This window comes from Perognathus longimembris, chromosome 13 (genome assembly GCF_023159225.1).
Source record: "Perognathus longimembris pacificus isolate PPM17 chromosome 13, ASM2315922v1, whole genome shotgun sequence".
Lineage (NCBI taxonomy): Eukaryota > Metazoa > Chordata > Mammalia > Rodentia > Heteromyidae > Perognathus > Perognathus longimembris.
This window is the reverse complement of record NC_063173.1, coordinates 36,308,498-36,325,805: the sequence shown is the minus strand read 5'-3', so window position 1 is coordinate 36,325,805 and position 17,308 is coordinate 36,308,498. Positions and strand designations below refer to the sequence as shown.

Below are 17,308 nucleotides of genomic sequence, written 5' to 3'. Positions count from 1 at the left end.
GAAAGACAGACAAGTTAAATCTGGATGGCAATATCGTTGAACACCTTATTGCAAACCTGCATCTATGTACTTATTGTTCCCCCAAGCTCTACTTTAAGTCAAAGATAATTTGAAAAAAATAGAGACACATGAAAGAAGACAAGGAAGGGTCTACTAACCAAGCCAAATAAAGATGAGAGAAAGGCTAACAAAATGTGTGTGGAGGGGGAAGTGGGGGATATATAATTTGAAATAGCAGTGCTAGTAGCTATTGAAATTTTAAAAAAGATTATAAAGTAATATTAAGAAAAACTTTGCCAATAAACTTACTTATATGTACTAGACAAATTCCTAGAAAGGTACAAGCTACTAAAGTCTCAATAGAAATAGAAAATCAAAATAGACTAATATCACATAAAGAGAATTAGGTAATTTAAAGCATCCTACAAAGAAAAAACAAGCACAGGCTCAAATGGCTTTACTGCTAAGTCTATCAAGAATTAAAAAAGAATTAACACTAATCCTTCATAAACTCTAAAAATTATTAGGAAATACTTTCCAACTCATTCTATGAGGGCAGAATTATTCTAATACCAAAACCAGACAGAAATATGAGAATCTATAGACCAATATCCTATATGATGTAAAAATTTTCAACATACAAGCAAATCCAATGACAGCCTAGAATGCATGAGGTCCTGATTTTAATCTTCAGAACAAGAAACAAATGAAAAGCATACAGTTATGAACAAGTAGGATTTGTCTCAGGAATGTAAGGTTGGTTAATATCTGACAATCAGTTCCTGCGATATACTATGTCAACACAAAACAACAGAATCATCTAATTGCTGCAAAAAGAAAAAACCCACTGGCAAAATTATGTACAAAACATCCAGCAACCTAAAAATAGAAAATCTCCTCAGCTTGATAGGGGATAGCTAGGAAATTAGTGAGGAAAATTGAGTGCTTTTCCATAAGAAGGATATCTATAAATAATCCTTCATTTTAGAATCTTCCATATAAAATCTTAAGAATCTTGCTAAAAGCTGTTTAGAAATAAATGAAGATGTTAAGATTGTAGAGTACAGGGCTGGGGATATGGCCTAGTGGCAAGAGTGCCTGCCTCATATACATGAGGCCCTGGGTTCGATTCCCCAGCACCACATATACAGAAAATGGCCAGAAGTGGCGCTGTGGCTCAAGTGGCAGAGTGCTAGCCTTGAGCAAAAAGAAGCCAGGGACAGTGCTTAGGCACTGAGTCCAAGCCCCAGGACTGGCAAAAAAAAAAATTTTAGAGTACAAAAATCAAATGTATTTCTAAAAACTTTAATGAACAATCTAAAAATGAAATTAGGAAAACAATTTCATTTACAGTAGCACTGAAACTAGTATATTATTTAGGAATTTGTTGTTGTTGTTGTTTTGCCAGTGCTGGGGCTTGGAACTCAGGGCCTGGGCACTGTCCCTGGCTTTTTGTTCAAGGCTAGCACTCTACCACTTGAGCCACAGTGCCCCTTCTGGCTTTTTCTATATATGTGGGGCTGAGGAATCAAACCCAGGGCTTCATGTATATGAGGCAAGCACTCTACCACTAGGCCATATTCCTAGCCCAAGGAATATGTTTATGTTACAAAATTTACACACTGTGAAACTATCACACTGTGAAAACTATAAGACCTTTAAAAAGTCAGGTGGTAGAACACACCTGTAACTCTAGCTATTTGCTTATAATCCTAACTTCTCAGGATGTAGTCGCAGGAAGATACTAAGTTTGAGGTCACTGTAGACAAAGTTAGCCAAGACCCTATTTCAAGTGAAAAAGAAATGAGCTGGAGGCACAGGTCAGGTGGCACCTAGCAAAGTGTGAGGCACCGAGTTCAGCCCTAATACCATGAGTGAATGAATACTCCATGTTTATAGATCCTAAGACTCAAATTGTTGATGGCAATAGTACCCAAGCTGACTAAAAGATTTAACTAAATCTTTGTTTTTGCCTGTTCTAGGGCTTGAACTCTGGGCCTGAGCACTGTCCCTGGTTTCTTTTTGCTCAAGGCTAGCACTCTACAAATTGGGTCACAGCACCACTTCTGGATTTTTCTGTTGATGTGGTGCTTAGGATACAAACCCTGGGGTTCATGCACGCTAGGCAAGCACTCTACTGCTAAGCCACATTCCCAGGCCCTAAATCTTAGTTTTTATAGAACGCATTTCCCCCATTATTTGACACACAGATCCTGAAATGCTCATCGAAGTGAAAAAGACCTATAACCAAAACAATCTTGAAATAAGAAAGACAACATTCCACAATTTTAAAGCTGTAACAAGACAATGACATTATACACTGCATAGTCCTCTCCAGTATTTATGATAAATGGTTTTCAAAGGTATCAAAATCAGTAAGTAGGGAAAGAATACTTTTTAAGACATAGTGCTTAAAACAACAAGATAGCCACACACAAAAGAATGAAGTTGTATCTTTTCCTTGTACTCTACAAAATTAACTCACATACTTATTAGAGATTTGTGTTCAGAATATGTATAGAACTCTTGTGCCACCATATCAAAAACTTGTAACTAATTTTAAAATAAGCAAAGGCAAGCCTGTAATCTCAGCACTTAGGCTATGATACCTATGGAGGATCATTAGTCTGCAGCCAGACTGGCTACATAGCAAGACTTTGTCTAAGAAAACAAAGAAGGGGGAGATGGGAGATGGGGAGGAGGGAAGGTGGAAGAAAAATGGAGGGGGTAACAAGTTTGACAAGAAATATACTCATTACCTTATATATGTAACTTACAATAAAATTAAATTTAAAGATAGCTATGGGAAAAAAAAACAACAACAAAGAGCCAGCTGGCAAGTTTGTAATCCTAGCTACACAAGAGTCTGAGATCTGAAGATCAAGGTTCAAAGAGAGCCTGGGCATCGAAGTCCATGAGGCTCTTATCTCCAATTAACCACCAGAAAACTGGAAGTGGGGCTGTGGCTCAAGTGGTAGAGCTCAGGGATAGTGCCCAGGCCCAGAGTTCAAGCTCCATGACGGGGAAGGAGGGGGGAAGGAGCAGAGCTAAAAAAACAGAAAAGAGCCAAAAGTGGAGCTGGGGATATGGCCTAGTGGCAAGAGTGCTTGCCTCCTACACATGAAGCTCTCGGTTCGACTCCCCAGCACCACATATATGGAAAACAGCCAGAAGGGGCGCTGTGACTCAGGTGGCAGAGTGCTAGCCTTGAGCAGGAAGAAGCCAGGGACAGTGCTCAGGCCCTGAGTCCAAGACCCAGGACTGGCCAAAAAAAAAAAAGAATGTTTTTCTTGGGTGGATACAGTAGTTAAAATTATTTAACATACAAATTGTTAATATACAAATCCACAGGATTTTTACAATTTTCTTTTCTTTTTTAAACTGGTAAAAGGACTGAGAAACCATGTTCATATGAAGAAAAGATGAATAAATGAATAAGAATTTTATACTTTCTAATTATTCACTGTGAGCAAAAAAGGAGGGAAATTGCTAGGAAGAAAAATGAAGAAAATGAAAAGGAAATTGCCAAGCTATTTTTTCCCCTGGTTCTGGGGCTTGAACTCAGGGCCTGGGCACTATCCCTGAGCTTCCTTTGCTCAAGGCTAGCAACTTGAGTGCCATTTCCAGCTTTTGCTGTTCCTGTGGTACTGAAGAATGGAACCCAGAGCTTCATGCATGCTATTGCCAAGCTATTTGTTTTCACCAGATGCAAAAAGAAGAGATGATTCAAAAGAGAAGACATGAAAGAATGAAGAATAAAGTGTTAAATAAATTAAAACTAAACAGAAGTTGAAGGTGTGGCTCAGGTGGCAGAGCACCAGCCAGTGAGTAAGAGCATTAGATATGGGATTGGAGTCCTGATCTCAAACAAACAAACAAACAACCACCAGGTGCCTGGTGCTCACATTTGTAATCCTAGCTCTTCAGGAAGCTGAGATCTGAGGTCATGGTTAAAGCCAGCCTGGGCAGGAAAATGAATGAGAAGTGTTGGAGGCAGGGATCATGCTACTGAAAACAATACCAGTGAAATATGTGAGTGTGTGAGAGTGTGTGTGTACATGTAACAACAGAGATAAGAAGCCTGGGTAAGGGCTGGGGATATGGCCTAGTGGCAAGAGAGCTTGCCTCGTATACATGAGGCCCTGGGTTCGATTCCTCAGCAGCACATATACAGAAAACGGCCAGAAGTGGCGCTGTGGCTCAAGTGGCAGAGTGCTAGCCTTGAGCAAAAAGAAGCCAGGGACAGGGCTCAGACCCTGAGTCCAAGCCCCAGGACTGGCCAAAAAAAACCCAAAAAACAAAAAAACATCAAAACTGTTTATGGCATGATATGCACGTGCACAGGACGACGAACCGCCTGGGAGGTGAGCTCCTCTGACCAAGATACAGAGTGGGGAAAAAAGAACCAAAGAAGAGAAAAGCCTCCATGCCACGCTGAATCAGCGACCAGCAAATCCCCACCAGGGGCACGTTAGGGTCAGCACAACACAGCGGCAGGACACTGTCCTGCAGAGAAATACTCAGAACCTACCCACCCTCAAGTACAGGGAGGGTGACCACCCCGGCAACAACCAAGACGGTCATGCTCACCCACTGGGCAGTAAGGTTCAACAGCCAAACTCAAACCCAGAGCCAGGACACAGGTCTCCCACTGACAGACCAGAGGGAACCAGCACAAAGCCAAACCAGGGAAGCAACCCACAGATCTCCAGATGTGCAAATCACAAAGAAATATAACACAGTTCATCAAAGGGCAAGCCAACTTGCCAGCTCCAAAAAGCAGCATGACTGAAGAGGAGATGGAGAATAAAAAAATCAACTGAGGCTATGTTAGCAGAAATGATGGAAAGGCTCAGAAACGAAATCAGAAAACAATTCCAGGAGTTTAGAGTGGAAGTCTTGAAGGACATCCAGGAAGCCAAGAAAGAAATGGAAACAAAAATGGATACAGTGCAAACTTCCATTAAAGAAGACCTTGACATCCTGAGAAGTGAAATGCATGAAAAAATAGATTTAAAATACAACTCTTTAAAGGAAGAAATTTCCATGTCAGAGCTGATCTGGTAACCACAAATAGCTCTCTGACATCCATAAACTCCTCAATTGAATCCACAGCACAAAGAATTGACCATATTGAATCCAGAATCTCTATCTTGGACGATGATGCAGCCGACAAGAACCAGAAAATTACCACGCTCCAAGAAACGGTAAAGCTCCAGGGCAGACTAATCCAGGAGCTAGTGGACAAAGAAAGAGATATAATCTGCACATAACTGGAATAGAAAAAGGAGCCGAATACCAGAGCAGAGGGCTTCAACATATTTTCAATAAAGTGATTGCAGAAAACTTCCCCAATCTCACAAGGGACCCAGGACCCCATCAAGGTAACTGAAGCCTATAGGACACCTGGCAGACCAGACCCCAGAAAAGCCACGCCAGGGTACATAATATTCAAAACTTCAGATCTCAGGAATAAAGAGCAAATTTTGAATGCAGCCAAAGCGAAGAAAGAAATTTATTACAATGGGAAGAGGATCCAAATAAGAGCAGACCTCTCCACACAAACCTACCACACGCGAAGAGAGTGGAAGAACACCATCCAAGTTCTACAGGCCAACAAGTGCAAATCTAGAATAAAATATCCAGCGAAGCTGGAGTTCATATTCGAGGGGAAAACCAGATCTTTCCATAGCAAAGAGGATCTAAAGGAGTATGTGAATAAAAAACCAGCCCTACAGCGAATTTTAAGAGGGGAATCTCACCCAACAGAAATCGTACAGGACACACAGACAGAAACAGAAAGAAACTACAATAGCCAGAGCCCAACAGAAAGAGCAGCTCACTAAAAACAAGAAAAAAAGAGGAAAAACAGTCCAACCAGAAAATGGAAGGAGAAAAAAACACTCATATCCTTGATCTCTTTGAATATAAACAGTATAAACTCTCCAATAAAGAGGAGCAGACTGGCAGAATGGATCCGCAAACAAAAAGTTGCCATCTGTTGTCTACAAGAGACCCACCTTACAGCAAGGGATAAAAACAGGCTCCGAATGAAAGGATGGAGCAAGAACTTCCAAGCAAACGCACCTACCAAAACGGCAGGAGTAGCCATCCTGACCTCAGACAAGCTGGACTTATTAAAATCAACTCAAAAAGACAAAGGAGGTCACTACATTTTAATACAAGGAAAAATCCAGAATCAAGACATCACGGTGATAAATGTATACTCACCGAACAAAAGAGGCCCTACATATGTCAAGCAAATTCTCACAGAACTACAGAACAAGATAGACCCGAACACAATCATAGTGGGTGACTTTGCTACCCCACTCTCTCCAAGAGACAGAACCAACACCCAGAGGATTAGCAAGGGAGGTGAGGACCTAAGTAACACCATATCCCAAATGGATCTGACAGATCTATACAGAATCTTCCACCCTACAGAGACCCAATACACCTTCTTCTCAGCAGCCCATGGATCATACTCCAAAATAGACAATGTCATAGCCCACACAAAGAACCTCAGCAAATACAAAAGTATTGACGTCATCCTATGTATTATATCTGACCACAGTGGATTAAAGATAACCCTCAACAACAACGTTTACCACAGAGGCTATACACATTTTTGGAGGCTAAACCCCACACTGTTATTGAACACTTGGGCCACAGACCAAATTAAAGATGAAATCAACGAATTCATAAGCCACAATGACAATGAAAATACATCACAAAGAAACCTATGGGACACAGCTAAGGCAGTCCTGAGGGGCAAGATCATTGCCCTCAGCACTGACATTAAAAGAATGGAAGCAGAGCAGGTGAATAACCTCACGATGAAACTAAAACTGGAGAAAGAAGAAATGATCGAACCTAAAATGACTAGAAGGAGAGAGATCACAAAGATTAAAGAAGAGATAAATCTGATTCAAAATAGAAAGAGGGCTGGGGATATAGCCTAGTGGCTAGAGTGCCTGCCTCGGATACACGAGGCCCTAGGTTCGATTCCCCAGCACCACATACACAGAAAACGGCCAGAAGCGGCGCTGTGGCTCAAGTGGCAGAGTGCTAGCCTTGAGCGGGAAGAAGCCAGGGACAGTGCTCAGGCCCTGAGTCCAAGGCCCAGGACTGGCCAAAAAAAAAAAAAAAAAAAAAAGAAAAGAAAATAGAAAGACCATTCGAAAAATAAACAAGACTAAAAGCTGGTTCTTTGAGAAAATAAATAAAATTGACAGACCCCTTGCAAGACTTACAAAAAAAAGAAGAGGGGCTGGGGATATAGCCTAGTGGCAAGAGCACTTGCCTCGTATGCATGAAGCCCTGGGTTCGATTCCCCAGTACCACATATACAGAAAATGGCCAGAAGTGGCGCTGTGGCTCAAGTGGCAGAGTGCTAGCCTTGAGCAAAAAGAAGCCAGGGACAGTGCTCAGGCCGAGTCCAAGGCCCAGGACTGGCAAAAAAAAAAAAAAAAAAAGAAGAGAAGAGACTCATATACGTAAAATCAGGGACTCCACCGGAAAAATTACAAGTACACACGATATTCAAACAATCATAGGGGGGCTGGGGATATAGCCTAGTGGCAAGAGTGCTTGACTCGTATGCATGAAGCCCTGGGTTCGATTCCCCAGCACCACATATATAGAAAATGGCCAGAAGTGGCGCTGTGGCTCAAGTGGCAGAGTGCTAGACTTGAGCAAAAAGAAGCCAGGGACGGTGCTCAGGCCCTGAGTCCAAGGCCCAGGACTGGCAAAAAAACACAAAAAACAATCAAACAATCATAAGGAACTATTTCCAGAACCTCTACTCACTAAAAAACAATAATTTTACAGAAATGGATCAATTCTTAGAGAAGTATAAACTGCCCAAACTGAACCAAGAAGAAATAAATCGACTAAATAAACCAATAACTTACAGCAAGATACAGGAGGTAATCAAGAGCCTCCCAACAAAGAAAAGCCCAGGCCCAGATGGATTCACCAACGAATTCTATAAAACCTTTAGTGAGGAACTAATACCAATACTCCTCAAACTCGTCCGCGAAATAGAAACAGAGGGAGAAATCCCAAACTCATTCTATAAAGCTAATATCATACTCATTCCCATACCAGGCACAGACCCAACAAAAAAAGAGAACTACAGACCAATATCACTAATAAACACAGACACAAAGCTCCTCAATAAAATATTAGCTAACAGGATCCAGAAACTGATCAAGAAAATTATACATCATGACCAAGTAGGCTTCATCCCACAGTCACAAGGATGGTTCAACATCCGTAAATCAATCAATGTAATTCACCACATAAACAGAACTAAAATCAAGAATCACACTGTTATCTCAGTCGATGCCCAAAAAGCCTATACAAAATACAACATCCATACTTATTAAAAGCTCTGGAGAGAACAGGAAGAGATGGAACATTCCTCAAAACAATAAAAGCCATATACAGCAGACCAACTGCTAACATCATATTAAATGGAGAGAAACTTAAATCATTCCCCCTAAACTCAAGAACAAGACAAGGATGCCCACTCTCCCCACTTCTTTTCAACATAGTGCTGAAATCCCTAGCCATAGCAATAAGGCAAGAGGAGGACATCAAGGGGATCCACATCAGCAAGGAAGAAATCAAACTATCCCTATTGGCAGATGACATGATCTTATATCTGAAGGACCCAAAAAACTCAGTCCCCAAACTCCTACACCTAATAAACCATTTTGGCAAAGTAGCAGGATACAAAATCAACCCACAAAAGTCAGCAGCTTTTCTGTACACCAGCAATGTACAAGCAGAAAAGGAAATTATGGAAACAATTCCATTTACAGTAGCCAAAAAAAGAATAAAGTACCTAGGGATCAACCTAACCAAGGACATGATGGACCTATTTAATGAGAACTATAAAAATCTAATAAGGGAAATCAAAGAAGACACAAGGAGATGGAAAGACCTCCCATGCTCATGGGTAGGCAGAATCAATATAGTGAAAATGGCCATATTGCCCAAATTGTTATACAAATTCAATGCAATCCCTATCAAAATCCCAGTTACATTCTTCACTGAAATAGAGAACGAAATCCATAAATTCATATGGAACAGCAAAAGACCTAGAATAGCCAAAGCAATTCCAGGCAAAAAAAGCAGTGCAGGAGGTATCACAATACCAGACTTCAAGCTCTACTATACGGCCATCATAACAAAAACAGCCTGGTATTGGTATAAAAACAGATCGGAAGACCAATGGATCAGAATTGAAGATCCAGAAATAAAACCGCACTCTTACAGTCAGCTGATATTTGACAAAGGAGCTAAAGACATACAATGGAATAAACATAGCCTCTTCAATTATTGGTGCTGGGAGAACTGGGCAGCCATATGCAGAAAACTCCAAGTAGACCCAAGCCTATCACCATGCACCAAGATCAATTCAAAATGGATCAAAGACTTCAAGATCAGACCTGAATCCTTGAAACTACTGAAGGACAGAGTAGGAAAGATGCTAGAACCTATAGGCACAGGAAGGATCTTCCTGAATATAGTCCCAGGGGCCCAACAAATAGGGGAAAGACTCGACAAATGGGACTACTACAAATTAAAGTTTCTGCACAGCTAAGGACATAGCCACCAAAATAGAAAGACAGCCAACCATATGGGAAAGTATCTTTACCAGCACAGCAACAGACAAAGGCCTAATATCTGTCATCTATAGAGAACTCAAAAAACTAAGCCCCTCCAAGCCCAATAGACCAATTAGGAAACGGGAAAAGGAGCTAAAGAGAGACTTCACAAGAGAAGAGATAAAAATGGCAAAGAAACATATGAGGAAATGTTCAACATCCCTGGTAGTAAAGGAAATGCAAATAAAAACAACCCTGAGATACCACCTCACTCCAGTTAGAATGGCCTATACTCGGAACTCAGGCAACAACAAATGCTGGAGGGGGTGCGGGGAAAGAGGAACGTGACTAAAACCAAACAACTGCTCAATATATAAAGGTCAAAAATTGACCTCTCGGGGTTGGGGATATGGCCCAGTGGCAAGAGTGCTTGTCTCGTATACATGAGGCCCTGGGTTCAATTCCCCAGCACCACATATGCAGAAAATGGCCAGAAGTTGCACTGTGGCTCAAGTGCCAGAGTACTAGCCTTGAGAAAAAAGAAGCCAGGGACAGTTCTCAGGCCCTGAGTCTAAGCCCCAGGACTGGCCAAAAAAAAATTGACCTCTCAGCGGAATACAATAGCTCAAAAGCTATGTATGTACGTTCATATAAGACTACTGTTGACATATTGTCTAATGTCGACATTACATTTAAAGCCCTAGGCGAATTTTCTTGGGCGTAGGCCACATGGCTACTGTATATGTTCTTGGTACATTGGGTATTGTATATATGTCTACCTGACCTAGGGAAGGGAAAGAAAAACAGGGTGTAAGATATCACAAGAAATGTACACACTGCCCTACTATGTAACTGTACCCTTTTTGCACAACACCTTGTCAAAAATTTCTTGTTTAATAAATAAATTACAAAAAAATAAAAAAAATAAAAGCAAAGGGAAAATTTTTTTATTGTCAAACTGATGTACAGAAAGGTTAGTTTCATACATTAGGCATTGGATACATTTCTTGTACTGTTTGTTACCTCCTCGCTCATTCCCCCCACCCCCCTACAATTGGTTTTGTTTATTTGTTTTGTTTTTGTTGCCAGTCCTGGGGCCTGAGCACTGTCCCTGGCTTCTTTCTGCTAAAGGCCAGCACTCTACCTCTTGAGCCACGGCGCCACTTTTGGCTTTTTTCTATATATGTGGTGCTGAGGAATCGAACCCAGGGTTTCATGTATACAAGGTGAGCACTTTACCACTAGGCCATATTCCCAGCCCCTACAATTGGTTTTGATATGCTAAGCTCTCCTTTTCTTTTTTTCTTCTGCCAGTTCTGGCACTTAGATTTCAGGGCCTGAGCACTGTCCCTGGCTTTTTTTTGCTCAAGGCTACAACTCTGCCACTTGAGCCACAGCGCCACTTCTGGCCATTTCCTATAGATGTGGTGCTGGGGAATCAAACCTAGGGCTTCAAGTATATGAGGCAAGCACTCGACCACTAGGCCATATCTGGGAATATGGCCTAGTGGCTTGCCTCACATTCATGAAGTCCTGGGTTCGATTCCCCAGCACCATGTCTATAGAAAAAGCCTGAAGTGGCGCTGTGACTCAAGCGGCAGAGTGCTAGCCTTGAGCAAAAAGAAGCCAGGGACAGTGCTAAGGCCCTGAGTCCCAAGCCCCAGGATTGGCAAAAAAAAAAAAAAAAAAAAAAAGTAAAGTTAAAGCAAATCATGTGCCTACAGGCACAGGCTTGTAATCTTGACTATTCAGGGGCTGTTATCAACAGATCAGTCTAAAGACAGCCTGGGCAGAATAGTCCAAGACTATTTTAAAAATTATTATTACCTTTAAGTAGTTGTACAAAAGAGTTGTCATTTTCCGTAAGAGTCACCTCCAATTAATCACCAAAAAGCCAGAAGTAAAGCTGTGGCACAAGAGGTACAGCACCAGCCTTGAGCAAAAATGCTAAGGGACAGTGTCTGGAGTCTTTCAAGCCCCAGTATCAGCGTTAAACAAATAAAGCAAGAACACAGGGTTGGGAATGTACTACAGCACAGAATTTTATCCTAAATGAATATATTAAGAGACTTACCATTTGTGAGGTTTGGGGTTTGATTCCACGGCACGTGCACATGTGCGCACACTCACGCGCTGCACACACACACACAGTCAAGGCACCATCAGTGGATCACACCTATAATCCTCGCTCCTCAGAGGGCTGGGATCTATGGATTTCTGTTCAGAGCCTGCTCTGGCAGACAAATCTCAGAGATTCTTAACTTCAATTAACGCAAAAACACAGCGGTCAAGTGGTAGAGTGCCAGCTGTGAGTGAAAAAGCCTAACAAGAGCACAAGGCCTTAATTTAAAGCCCCAGTAAAAGCATATTAAGAAATTAAAATTAAATTAACCTTTGTTGAACAAGATGGATCACTACTGTAATCCCAGCTACTTAAAGGATAGGAAGATATAAACTCTGGTTCAAGGCCAGCCTGGCAAGAAGTTTGAAACGCTCCAATCTTTACTAATAAAAAGCTGGATGAGGGCTGGGAATATGGCCTAGTGGCAAGAGTGCTTGCCTCATATACATGAAGCCCTGGGTTCGATTCCTCAGCACCACATATATACAACAAATACACAGTGGTAAAACTGTAAAAGAAAGGCAAGGAAGTAATCCATATATTAGTCAGAGTGGAAAACCCTAGAAGTCCGGAGTTCAGTTTACCTTAATACTCAATAAATTTATGTCTATTCTTGCTTCCCATGGAAGACATTAATGCCATTGACTTTGTTCTGTTTCACATTCTGGCCACATCCCCATTGTTTTCAATGTTCCAGTCTATTTCACATAGTTTGTCACTTCAGTTCTATTTTCCTTTTTAAACCAAGAATTGCTCCAAAGTTCTTGGTTCCCTTTGGCTTTTCTTTTCTTTCTTTCTTTTTTTTTTTTTTGCCAGTCCTGGGCCTTGGACTCAGGGCCTGAGCACTGCCCCTGGCTTCTTTTTGCTCAAGGCTAGCACTCTGCCACTTGAGCCACAGCGCCACTTCTGGCCATTTTCTATATATGTGGTGCTGGGGAATCGAACCCAGGGCTTCATGTATACGAGGCAAGCACTTTTTGCCACTAGGCCATATTCCCAGCCCGTCCCTTTGGCTTTTCTATTCTCAGTTTTTAAAATTACTGCACTGTGGTCAGAACATATAGCTCAAATAATACCCACATCTTCAAATTTGAGAGGCAACTCTGTTGTTTTTTTTTCCTTCTTTTTTATATATTTTATGTTATAATTCCATATGTGAGTTACAACTCATAAGAAATTTTGTTTCAACAGAAAATACAGATATGGATAATATGCTTTAAAAGTGTTAACAAAATTAGTATGGTAATGTTGGAAACAAACCATTAAGTGAGAAAAGGGGAGATTTTATTATGGTAAAAGGAAATTTTACTACAGCAAAATTTTATGCACCTAATTACATGAGTTCAAAACATATCAGGCAAACAGTATTAGGAAAATAATGAAACATAATGGGAAACTTTAACACACCTTTCTCAGGAATCAACAGATCAAGCAATCTAAAACAAATAAGGAAAGGATTTTTAAAAACTTTACATCATTATAAAATTTTAAACATATACATAGCAAATAATATAAATTTTCATGAAGTACACAACCTAGCCTTAACAATCATGAACATTTTGATAAGCTTGTTTCCTCCGTCAGCTTTATGATTGCTGAGGTATTTTAAAGCAAATTATAAAACATGTCCTTTTCTTTGAAAATATACATAAGTAACATACTTTTATATAAAGTAATTTGTCACATTAAACAAAAAAGTAAAAGATAAATTATTTGAACAATATCCCATAAAATTTACTTGTACTACACTGAGGTGTGGCAAATTATACAGGACTTTGGCACTCACACAGAATGAGACCAAAGGAGGATATTCTTAGGAGAGGAACAAAGAAGCACAATGCCTATGTGCATCTGATCATACAAAATAGTAGTTATTGAAATGAACTCCAGGAAATGGAAACAAAAGGTTTTTCTTTGGTGCTGTTTTTGTTTTATTTTCCTTTGGTTTTGTTTATCTCTCTTTGAGAGGGTCAGGAAGGGGCACAGAAATGGAGGGACAGAGGGTGAATAAATGCAGCAGTGGACTCAATAGACACTAAGTTGAAAACGACTATACAACTTGAGGGTGTGAATGGGAGGGAAAAATTAGGAGAACACAAGGGAAGGGGTGATGTTGTCCAAAAGAAATGCATACTTTACCTGACTTGTGTAACCATAACTCCTATGTATATCACCATTACAATAACAATTTCTTTCTTTTCTTCTTTTCGTCTATCTTCCCTCCCTTCCTTTCTTTCTTAGCCAATCCTGGGGCGTGAATTCAGGGGCCTGGACACTGTCCCTGAGCTTCTTTTGCTCAAGGCTAGCATTTGAGGGTAGCGCCATTTCTGGCTTTCTGGCCTTTTCTGTTTATGTGGTACTGAAGTAACAACTCTACCTCTAAAGCCACCTTTCCAGCTCTATAATAACTTTTTTTTTTTTTTTGTGGCCAGTCCTGAGGCTTGGGACTCAGGGCCTGGGTACCGTCCCTAGCTTCATTTTGCTCAAGGCTAGAACTCTACCTTTACTGCTTCTGACTTTTTCTGTTTTTGTGGTGCTGAGGAATCAAACCCAGGACCTTCATGCATGCTAGCTATGTAAGGACTCTATCACTAAGCCACCTTTCCAGGACTACAATAACATTTTTTTTTCTTTTTTCACCAGTCCTGGGGCTTGGGACTCAGGGCATGACCACTGTCCCTGGCTTCTTTTTGCTCAAGGCTAGTATTCTGCTATTTGAGCCACAGCACCACTTCTGGACGTTTTCTATATATGTGGGGCTGGGGCTTCATATATACGAGGCAAGCATTCTTGCCACTAGGCCATATTCCCAGCCCTACAATAACAATTTTTTAAGAAGGAAAAAAAAAAAAACAACAGGGCTAGGAAGGTGGCTTAGCTGTAGAGTGTTTGCCTAGCCCCAGGACTGGCAGAAAGAGAGAGAAAGGAGAGAGGGAAGGAGGAGGAGAAAGAGAAAAAACTAAAATCCAGGGAGAAAAAGTTCTTTGTATTTAATACTCATGATATAGTTATAAAAAACTGAACATTTTCTAAGCACTTAAAAAAAAAGTCCCTGAGTTTTTGTCTGTATGTGCTGGTACTGGAGCCTGAACTCAGGACCTTTCCTTCTAGAGGGCTTGGAACAGAACTTAGTGATATATCTGCATAACAGGCAAAAGGTCCTGGGCTTGATATCAAGCACCACAAATACTGGGAAAGAAAAAAAGCAATGGATAAAATCTAATATCCAAGCAGAGCTCAGATGCCTTAACACCTATAATCCTAGTTACACAGCAAGGCTGAGAATCAATGTTTCAAGTTAGCTGGGGCAGGCAAATCCTGAGATTCTTATCGCCAATTAACCATGACAGTGGCATGACATAGCCAAAAATAAATGTACTCATTACCTGACTTATGTAACTTTAACTCCCTCTGCATAACACCTTTATAACAACAATTTAAAAAAACAAAACAAGGGCTGGGAATATGGCCTAGTGGCAAGAGCACTTGCCTCCTACACATGAAGCTCTCAGTTCGATTCCCCAACACCACATACATGGAAAACAGCCAGAAGGGGCACTGTGGCTCAGGAGGCAGAGTGCTAGCCTTGAGCTGGAAGAAGCCAGGGACAGTGCTCAGGCCGAGTCCAAGGCTCAGGACTGGCAAAAAAACAAAACAAAAAACAAACAGAAAGCGGAGATGACTTCAGTGGTAGAGTGCCAGCCACAAGCGGAAAAAAGTCAAGCAAGAACAAAAGGCAGAGTTCAAGAGGGGATGGGGGGAAATCAGTATCCACTTTAGTTAAGAAAAAAAAAGTTGGGCATATACATGAGGCCCTGGGTTCAATTCCCCAGCACCACATATACAGAAAATGGCCAGAAGTGGCTCTGTGGCCCAAGTGGAAGAGTGCTACCCTTGAGCAAAAAGAAGCCAGGGACAGTGCTCAGCCCCTGAGTCCAAGCCCCAGAACTGGCCAAAAAAAAAAAAAGTTAAGAACAAATTCTTTTTTCTCTCCATCATGGGATTTTAAAAAAGCATGTGTTGTTATTTTTTTGGGGGGGAGGGAGGGGCGGGAACAGTCTTGTTATGTAGTCCACACTGTTGCTGAACAAGATCCTTCCTACCTCAACCTCTTAAGTGCTATGATTACAGCAAGCACCACTTTCCCCAGAAAGGAAATGTTCTCAAATTAAGGATTATAGCATGTTAGAAACTGACAATGAATACATTTCAGAGTAAAGTCTTATATATTTTATACTTAAGGAGAAAACCAGGATGATTGCTTGCTAGCTTTGTTACTACTATTAAGCATTTGGTTGAAGTCAAGAGAAGGAAAAAGAGTAAGATATAGAGTTGTTTCATTAGCCATTTTGCATTTATTTATTTGCTGGCAGTACAGGGGATTGAACTCCGACCTTGCTCTGGCTAAGTGCCCTAACACTTGATCCATACCCCAGACCTTCTAAAGTCTTGTCATTTTGCCTTTTTGCCTGGTTGCTCTCAGTCTTCTATTCTGCCTGATTCCCTCAATAGCTGGAATAACAGATGTACACACGCCTGGGCTTGTTTTTTGTTTTTTCTGGCTGGTCCTGGGGCATGAGTTCTGGACCTGGGCACTACACCTGAATTTTTGTGCTCAAGGATAGCACTCTACCCCTTGAGCCACAGCTCCACATCCAGCTTTTTTTGTGTGTGTAGTTTAGTGGAGATAAGAGCCTCATGGACTCCCCAGGCAGGCTTTAAACCACAATCCTCAGATCTCAGCCTCCTGAGTAGCTAGGATTACAGACATGATCTACAGGACAGGAAAATGAGTACTTGTCACATATCATGAGTAAACAATTAGAAAAGTATGAAGAAATATTTTAAAAACAAGTAAAAGGGGGCTGGGAATGTGGCTTAGTGGTAGAGTGCTTGCCTAGCATGCATGAAGTCCTGGGTTCGATTTCTCAGTACCACATCAACAGAAAAAGCCAGAAGTGGTGCTGTGGCTCAAGTGGTAGAGTGCTAGCCTTGAGCAAAAGAAGCTCAGGGACTGAGCTCAGGCCTTGAGTTCAAGCCCCAGGACTGGCCCCCGCCAAAAAAAAGAACAAACAAAAACAAAAACCCACAAACAAGTAAAAAGGTTGTGGTTATAGCTTAGAGTGTTTGCCTAGCATGTGTGATACCCAGGATTTAATCCCCAGCACTATCTTAAAGAAAATCTAAATTTAAAATGACATGTATATGGGAAAAATGATGTAATAGTAATAGGATCTGAATAGAAAAAAAATGTATATTTCCTACAAACAAATATTACAAAGCTCAGTCTCCTTTAAGTTAATTTGGAAATTCAACAAACAAAACCAGATAATGTTGAAGGGGTTTCTACAGGTCCAATACAAGACAATAAGAATATTACAAATAATGGTCACAACTAGTAAGCCAAGTTTTAGAAGTTCATTAAAGGTGATAAAGTGGAATAAGTCCACAAGAGCACAGTATTATCTACTTATTACAAGTAAGAACTATGGATAAAATAGAAAATGTAAATAGCTAAAAACTCTGTATCCTAAACTAAGTAATGATAATTATATGAAGATAATTATCC

General features: G+C 40.8%; 1 protein-coding gene across 2 annotated transcripts in view; it reads right to left on the bottom strand.

The window, feature by feature from the left end:
• Nucleotides 1-17,308, bottom strand: part of Qser1 (glutamine and serine rich 1) — a 68,508-nt gene that overhangs the window by 25,660 nt on the left and 25,540 nt on the right. The gene's annotated exons all lie outside the window — the stretch shown is intronic.